The sequence below is a fragment of the Lygodium microphyllum genome, chromosome 21 (assembly GCF_053477565.2).
Source record: "Lygodium microphyllum isolate KBCC chromosome 21, Lygodium_microphyllum_v1.1.10, whole genome shotgun sequence".
NCBI classification, from domain to species: Eukaryota; Viridiplantae; Streptophyta; class Polypodiopsida; order Schizaeales; family Lygodiaceae; genus Lygodium; species Lygodium microphyllum.
Window position 1 is genome coordinate 38,873,285 of NC_141155.1, and position 9,218 is coordinate 38,882,502.

At 42.1% G+C, this 9,218-nt stretch overlaps 2 pseudogenes; both read left to right on the plus strand.

Annotated features, from left to right (window-relative positions):
* The first annotated feature begins 2,814 nt into the window (after window positions 1–2,814).
* LOC148017900 (V-type proton ATPase subunit F pseudogene) lies at window positions 2,815–3,126 on the plus strand (annotated as a pseudogene).
* A 257-nt stretch (window positions 3,127–3,383) lies between these two features.
* LOC148017901 (enolase pseudogene) lies at window positions 3,384–3,939 on the plus strand (annotated as a pseudogene).
* The last annotated feature ends 5,279 nt before the right edge of the window (window positions 3,940–9,218 follow it).

Here is a 9,218-nt window from a genome sequence, read left to right on the forward strand (position 1 = left end):
ACTAGCTTGATCTCATGATCCACTTCTCATTGAGGCGGGAGTTTTGTCAACTCTTCAGGAAATACATCCACGTATTCCTTTAGCCAATAAGGTCCTTCGCTAGACTCTTGCTTCTAATTTAACTTGTTGAGCATAATCAAGTAGACAGGTAGTCCTTTTCCGACTCCCTTTATAATCGGAGATGCTTTGACCAATTGAATTTTTGGCACTCCAGCCTCACCTTGAGTTGTGACTAATTCTCCTTTAGAGTTCCAAAAGGAAATTTGGCCCTTTCCACAATGAATGTGGACGTCATTAGGTTTAAGCCAATCCATTCCGAGTAGACACTCATGGATACCTAGGCTCATGACTCTGAATTTGACCAAAGTCGTCTTTCCACCCATAAAGAATTTCACCTTAGCAATTTGCCTGGTACAAGTAACCTCACGACCATTTGCCAATTCCACAAGCAAGATAGGTGCTTTTACTATGGCTATTCCTAATCTTTTTGCATAAGCTGGTGAGATAAAGCAATGTGTACTGCCACAATCAATTAAGGTCTTGAAACCTTTACCTTGATAGTCCGACGGTGTCTGAATCACCGAGAATTGGTGATTCGGCCATTTCTTGTAAAGAGCGGCATGGACTGTCGCCCTTTCAAACTCTACTTCCATGGTCAGATCTTCTTCTTCTTCGCACACTTGCCTATTGGTAATGCAGGCAGTTGTTCCTCTACCTCAGGTAGCGGCTCCTTGGCCACGGCCAGTTCCTTGGAAATGTGCTTGGCGATGTCCTCCTCCAAGCTTGGGACATTGCCTCTTGAAATGTCCTGGCTCGTTGCAGTGGAAATAACGGACGTTCCGGCCATTGCTTTGGGTAGGAACAAAGTTGTTGATATTATTAGTCCTTGCTTTCTTTCTTTGTCCTTGACTCTGACCTTGAACTCTCTTCATTTGAGGCCTAAATATTCCTCTGTTTGGATCATTATAAGACCAAGTTTTATTACCTCTTGGCCTAACCTGCACCTCCTGAATTATAGGCGTAGCTCGAATGAGAGCGTCGTGAAGATCTAATGGGCGCATAGATTTAAGACGGGTATTCACTGGTGGATTTAAACTAGCACAAAATTTTGACACCTGCTGTGTCATGTCCATCTGTGGTGCATACTTAAGAAGTGAGATGAATTTAGAGTAGTATGCATCAAGCGTGAGTCCCAGCTATTTTAGCTCGTAGAACTCATTCATTTTCTGCGTACGATACGTAGGTGGTAAGTATCTTCCCTGCATGGCTTTCTTCGGCTTCTCCCAGGTAATAGATCCTTCCGCGATCCCTTGATCTCTGCACAATTGCTTCCATCAAAGCTTGGCTTCACTGGTGAGCTTTAGCTTGGCGAGCATAGCCTGGTTAACGGGTGCAGTACCGGCTGCTTCAAAGTAATCCTCCATGGATTCAATCCAAATTTCAGTATCTGCTTGGACGGACCTGCTTCTTTTATCGAATTCGGGTGGCTTAATCTGATTGAGAAGAAACTTCTTTTCCTGGATTACAGCAGTACTTGATGTAGGAGGCGAACTGGGAACCTGTACCTGGGGTTGTGCCTGGATAAAGGTTTCTTAACGTTATTACTCGTTAATCGTTACGATTTATATTTCATCTCCATTTCAGCTATCAATCAAGATACCTAGCCACTTAACTTCTTATCAATTCTCATGAACAAATAGACATTTGATAAAAAGAAGTCTTATTGTATTTATATGGGCATAGCCCTTTCGGAATACAACATTTCTTGCAATGATAAGCCAAATGTTTACATTTAGTTTGGGGAGAATAATGTTGTATTACATTTATCTACAGGAACTAGATAATAATATGGTTTCAGGTCATGGATCTTCAGGAATCGGTAAGTCATTGGAAGATCAGGGTATCCTTTCCTTTGGAACCCATTCTTCTCATGGCGCCCCAACACTTTAATCCTGTTGACGGGGGTTACATGGGTCACTTCCTCATATATATATGAGTTCAGTTCAACCCTCTGACCTCGAATATGTAAAGTTGAGTTTACATGAGCCTCCACAAAAATGAACAGCTTCACGACTTTCAGGTCTTTCAACCACTTGATCCTCTTTAGGTTGGTCTGAAGGTATGAAAACTAGTGGGCAGCTATATAGTAGATTCCTGAGGCACCAGTCCATCTTCGTTCCACGTACAAAGGCTATAGATTATAGATATGATCTAGGATGTTCATCATCTCAACCCTTTGTTGATAATCCATGGAATGCATCGTAGTCATAAACATGACTTGGAATACTAATAACTTGTTCCATGCTTCATAATTCTGCAAGACAGCATTGAAAGTAAGGACATGTTCGGAACAACAACATTTGCTTTACTTCATCTTATTAAGATTTCATAAAAAACAAATCCTTCGTTGGTTCGCTTTGATACCAACTGTAATGTGTCCACCTGTGATCTTCAGGACACATCTTAGCAGTCCATCGGAAATGATGTCTAGAAAGCTCCGCCCCGGCACTCCCATGAAATGTCACGAGGTTTGCGATCTAGGTCTTTCCGCTGTCGTGTTGCTGCGCATCTGAGCCGTGAACACCTCCATTTTTGTTGTGCATATGTGTTAATTTCTGCGTGTGATTCATTGTTTGTGTGATGCATTTTAATAATCCGCAGCCAATGTATATATTCCCTTAATGCATTGCACACTGATTTTGTTCTAGAGTTACTATCTGAAGTTGAGAAGACTGATCTCAAACCACTCCAACCATGTTTTGACGGTGTCATGAATATGTATTTGCAATTGAAGTGCTATAAAGAAGTGGAGTCATGGCTCTGACAAATTCTTCCCTCATAGCGGTCATTGGAGACGAGGACACCGTGACCGGCTTCATTCTAGCAGGAGTTGGCCACGTTGACATTAGGAGGAAGACCAACTATCTGATTGTGGATAACAAGACTACGGTGAAAACAATCGAAGACACCTTTAAGGAGTTCACAGCCAGTTACAACAGGCCAGTGCCTGCCATTCTGGAGATACCTTCCAAGGAGCATCCATATGACCCTGCTCAGGACTCAATTTTGGCACGTGTGAAGCACATGTTCTCTAGTGATCCAGCAGGTCCTACCAGTAGGTGGTGATCAATTATTGACTTGATCTTTTGTAGGCAAGAAGTTCTAAAGAAAAAGCTAGCCTATTCTGGGAGGGGGATATTTTTGAAAAAGGCAAAAATGGCGGGCTGCGCCTGGATTGGAGAAGGAGAGAGCTGAAATCGTGGAGGAGGAAAAAAAGGAGGGAGCTCTACAGCAAGACGACACAAAGTATGAAAAGAGGAGACAATGAAGGTAAAAGAAAACAAAACGAAGTGGAAGAACCAGCCGAAGGCAAACAAAGGAACATGACGACTACAGAGGAGCAAGACGTTTCTGTGTCGACGTTGCTACGAGAGAGAAATTCCAGAAGTGTTAGCCATCAGCTATCGAAGCTCCGTGTAAGGATTTCCAGCCGAGACCTGCAAATTCAATCTTGATTAGAGTACAATAATTGAAATCTCTTGCATCAATATCCCTTATGCTAATCATTCTGGAGGGTGTGCACAGGGTGCAAAATTCGGATTGAAATCCTGTGTGCGTTGTGGATTAGCAGCGACCATCTCCTGCGTGTAGGCCCGGCAGATCTATGACAGTCGTGGGAACCCCACTCTTGAGGCGGATGTCCATCTCTCAGACGGATCGTATCATCGAGCTGCCGTTCCAAGTGGTGCCTTAACGGGTGTATATGAAGCACTTGAATTGAGAGATGAAGGAAAAGAATATCTTGGCAAAGGAGTTTCAAAAGCTGTCAGCAATGTAAACACAATCATTGGACCAGCCTTAATTGGAAAGGATCCTACTGACCAGGAAGGGATTGACAAATTCATGGTCCAAGTACTGGATGGGACTCAAAACCAGTAGGACTGGTGCAAGCAGAAGCTTGGAACCTGAATGGAGATGCAAGTATTACGGTGTAAAATATGGTGGAAGTGCTTGGAGGCTCGTCCACTTTGCTGAAACAAGTCAATTAATTTGATCCCTCTGGTTTCAAGCATCAATACAATCAGGAAGCTCTAAGATTTTCAGAAGGCATGCAGCTCCTTTGTGATAGTGCTACTTCATGGAATTCTGTTTTTAGTGAAGTAGAGCCAGTGTTTCTGATCCATAAACATTGTCCACTGGGGAACCATGTATCATCATGCAACAATTACCAGCTCAGTCTGCGGGCAATGCCACTAGCTTATAAGGTGATCTGAGTCAATCAAGTAATCGTGAATCATCAGTTAAAAAATTGTCAGCTCCAGGAGCCTATCTCCTTCCTATGCTAGAGAGATGCATTGTTGAAAAGACTTGGCTCAAGGTAAAGAAACACACTTTTCAATTATTCAAAGTGGACTAGATGCTGATGCTGTTTTGGGGAGCCGCCTGATCCGCATGTACAGTTTATGTGACAACTTAAATGAAGCAAATCAGGTCTTTCTTAAACTTGGTGAGCCAAATCTGTTTGCATGGACTGCTATTATTTCAGCATATGGGAGAGTAGGACTTCATGACGAAGCTATTGCATTGTACCATCAAATGAGGAATGCAAGTGTGAAATCATTCTATCCAGCTTGCTTACAGATCACCCTAAACTATATTAAAACCTAAGGAAGAGTGGAAATTGAAATAAAATATAAGGATCTTTGGATACCAAGAGGAGGATCACTTGTTGAAATACCAAAACTGTTCATGACAGCATATAAAGAACATGGGATTGCTCCATTTCTTTGTTGTAACTCTACGTTTATGACAAGCAATATAGTGATCTTTGGCATCAAAAATTTGAGTTCTTCTTGTTAGACTCTTCCATTGCTGTACCTTGAACCCCGTGTTCTGCAGCTCTCGCACGATCTCTTTGACACCGCGTCTGCCACATAGCGGAAGTATTCTAGCCGTTCCCACTTAGGACCGACCTGAATCAGGGTTTTTTCCTAATGGTCCTTTCCTAAATGACAACTAGTGTCAAACCCGAAGTAAACTGCTTTACCCAAAAACCCCAGGTCCGAAGCAGATTCACATTGCACTTGGTTCAAGGAGAATGGGAAAGAGAGGGATGCAATGCTCGACCTCTCTGCCATAAGGGATAGTCCCATTCCATTCCCCTAAAACAACGTAAATCGGGATTATTATAACTTAGATTCTAGGTCACAGCCCTTGTTGTTCGTGTCCTTTGAACGATCTTCTTGCTGTCCATCATGATTGAGAAAAGTTCCCGCCCAACCGAGACCACCCATCCGTAGGATGGACCTATGGCCACATCCTCCGCACTTTCCTCAGGGTGTTTTAGTTATTTAATTACCTAACACACTTAGTTGGACATGTATCAATCAGCTTCCTTAATTAGCCCGTTAAGCATTGGTTCCTTCACGTAATCATAGCACTTGACATAGAAAAGCAATGTGAAACAAGTTCCTTTCCAATAGGTTATCATATTTATCTTTGAAATACATAAATTTTAGCCCGTAGGCTTATCCATAATCTGCCCAAAGGCTATCCAACAATCCACAGGGATTACTAATCCAAGATTCCGCCCGTAAACTAGTATGCGGGCCTCAAGATCCAATCCCAAGTCACGTTGGCCTCTTGTGTAGGGCCCAGAAGGCGAGGGATTTACGGCCAGAGCCCCCTCTGGCACCCAAGCGTCCTCCTGCTCTAAGTAGCGCTCAATGGAGAGACCTCTCGAAGCGGGTTCGGTCCACCTTTCCGGTGCGGTTAACAACCCCCTTGGTTAGGGTTAGACAGGCAGTCGGGGGTAACTGAAGCTGCCTCTCCCTTCAGGGCTTCAACTTGAAGTATTAGATATCTTTTCATCCTTTAATTCTTTGAGCAAAGAAAGCAAAACAGTGCTCTTAAAATTGTTACAAGCACAATCATTTCCATTGGTCATTAATTTTTGGCCAACTGCTAAGGAGTGAATCCTTCTTTCCAAATGCATCCACAACACTCGATCCGGGATCAATTGTGACTTGGCAAGATTCCCAAGGTTTGTCTGTTAACCCTTATCCCTGGGTTAGGGCCGTACCCTATTAACCCAACTTAACCAATAACTTAAGTTCTATTAGCAGTAAATATGTTATTCCAATTTACTGATTGGTCCTTTACTTCCAAGCAAATATCTAATCCCCGTATCTTGGTTACTTTACCTAAGAAAGGTACTATATCAGGACAATTATTCATCCTCTTGCAAGATAAACTTGCGTAAGAATCTGCCAATCTCATTCCGAGGAATTGGCCATTCGCTTGTGATCAAATCACAAGATCATGCGACTCTGCAATTTGTTACACAAGTATCGCATCAAACTATGGGACTATTTACCCATCGAGTGGTGTCTTATAATCACGAAATCATGATTAGATATATAATCCGTTTCTGATTGCATTAGGCGGACATTATCGGTCCTAGGGTTCCAAGTTCAAACCGAGTTTCTTCTTTTTTAGCGAGAGATCCTCAGGGTAGAAGCCCTAGATCGTCTCTCGCAAGTACGTCCTATTGTCCCTACTTCCATGAATGTGGCCAAGTCTTTAGGTTTAAGAGTTTCAGCTTTAGCAATAAGAGCGATTAGGTAATGTCCTCAACGTGCTAACCCTAGTTAGCTCTTTAGGATATGTTGTATTGAATTAACCCTTCCTAAACGAGTACCTCGCGCTTTTAGGTGTTTAGGTTTAAACCAATTTAACTTGTCTATTCTTGAAGATAATTATGCTACCATTTCCGTAACCACATGATTCATCAACTACATATAAGTTGATTTACAAGCCCTAACTTTTCGGGTTAAGATCAAAGCATAGGTTAAGTTATAGCATAATTCCAATTGATCATCCTATAACATGCAAACAAGATTCATGCTACTAAGCTTTAGGATTTTATGTTTAAACATGCAGCCTTTTTCTACTTTATTTTCCGAATGAATTTGTCGTATGCTGAACTTACACACGCTTTCGTTGATTTAAGTTTTTAGGCCACTTGCCTAGAGTTAAATCTTCTTCATGCAGCCCTAGCAATTTCCTACAATTGCTAGTAACTTTCCTTAAGAATCATTTCGAAACAGATGTTCAATAATGCGATATGCGGTTTATTCCTTCCATGCTTAATCGAAGTGTACTATCATAATTCCATTTTGTAAAAATGGACATTAGTTAATCTAATTTCATTACTTTGCAATGCATAAAAACGACTTGCTAGAAATGCATAGAAATCTTATGCTCACTTTATTTTGTTCGTTTTATTGAAAAATACTAATGACCGAATCCCTCAATTGTGATGTATTGGCCAAAGTATTTTCAATCGAAAAAACATGCACCCTTATTCCTCAAATGATCCATGCATAATTGAAATATTATGACGCTAATCAAATTTAGGAAGAAGAACCTGGACTTGTGGTGAAATGTCCACATGGATGTTAGGAGACGATCCTCCTACAGTTGCGCCTTCTGCTTTCTTAGGAGCCATCGCAAATGCGGCCTTTTCATCTTGGATGCAGATTTATGACCTTGGCCTTCTCCTTCGCATGCAAAACTTTCTTTGTGATTAAGCCTCCTTGATTAATTTCTCCGTCTTTTGGAACTGGCTTTAGAAGGCTTTATAGGTTTCCTCCTTAAACTCAGACTAGTGGAACCTTGTGGGGAACCCAAAGGGGGGAAGAAGGCCTTAACTCCCGGGTTAAATGAGCTTTTAAAGGGCCTTGGGTGAAATGGAAAAGGGGGAAAGAGGGTGTTTTGCAAAGGCCAATAGAAAGGGGATTCTAAGGTACCCCGAGGTTAAAATGAACCTTGTGTAAGAACGCAAAGGGGGGGGGGAAACTTAATGGCCTTTTACAAGCTCGGATGGGACCCCACGGGAAACAGGGGGGTACTAAATGGACTTTAGTGGATTGGAAAAAGGGGGAAAAGAAAGGGGTGTAAAAGACCTTCTAAAGGAAGTCTTTAAGGAAGCCACATCAAGGGGGGACTTAGCTCCTCCCCTTAGAAGCTTCCAAGAAGCTTCTTGGAAGCTTTTGGGGTTTTAGTAACCATGTGGGGGGGAAAAAAAAGAGGATGATTATTGGAGAAATGATGGCGGCCAGGAGGCAGACCAATTCAGCGACTTGGGACGGCGTACATGGCTTCAGGTGGTGGCTCTAGACTGCAGCGCAAAGTTCCCTCCTCCTTCACGGCCAGCCTTACGCCCTTTCTCAATGGCAGCATCAGCAGTGTGTCGGCTCCTTTTCTTCCTATTCCCCTCCCACAGGCTTTTACTGAGGGGGGGGATCCTTCCCGCCCCCACGTGGCCATAATGCATGGGGTTCACTCCCCTCTGGCATTTAGCAAGGATGCTCATTCGACCGCCTTTGCTCATCCATGACTTCCTTCGCAAGGCTTACGTGCCCGTGCTTTACTCTCCCACCTCCAGCACAGTCTTCGACTGGAAATGATAAAAAAGATTTAAAAGAAAGATTTCTCCATAAATCTTCTCAATTTCCTCTTGACCTCCTCCCAAGAGGAGGTTCACACGAAAATATGCAGTTTCATTAACCATAGTTTCTATTCTACCAATGATACATCGTGTTTTAAATTCACACCGTCCGTGACCCAATGCCGGCATTGTCTTTTGCCCGAGAAATCACACGGCTTCGTAATAGTTGAAATATTACAACTAGGGCGATCTTGTGTGCTTTATTCTGCATGAAAGTCATGATTTAGGTATTAGGCCTGGAAGAAGGAAACTTGCAAGAGGATGATGGAAGTTATGTAACTACTTATGAGAGGAAATTGTCATTATCCATGGAGATGCAAGAGATATGTTTTTTTTTTCATAATAGAAGCTTGAAGATATTTTATGAATTCAAGGAAATTTTGAATCTTTAAGCATGCTTGTGCACTTTTACAAACAGAGGTTGTCCGGTTATCATGTATTAGAATTCCCTACATTCAAGTTGTTTGAAGGTGGAGAGACATTCAAGCCATTTTAGGGAAGATAAACATTTAAGGTATTTCAAGGCAAACACGCATGTAGGCAGATTTGTGTAGTTCAAGTAGTTCTTTGAGTTTTCTTCCATTTACATGTTCAAGATGTTGTGAAAAAGAAAAAGCAACATAGAAAAAGAGTTTCCTTCAAACGAAGAAGGAGATCATGAGAAATTTAGAGAGAATTAAGAAAAGTGTCAAGGACTTGTATACCA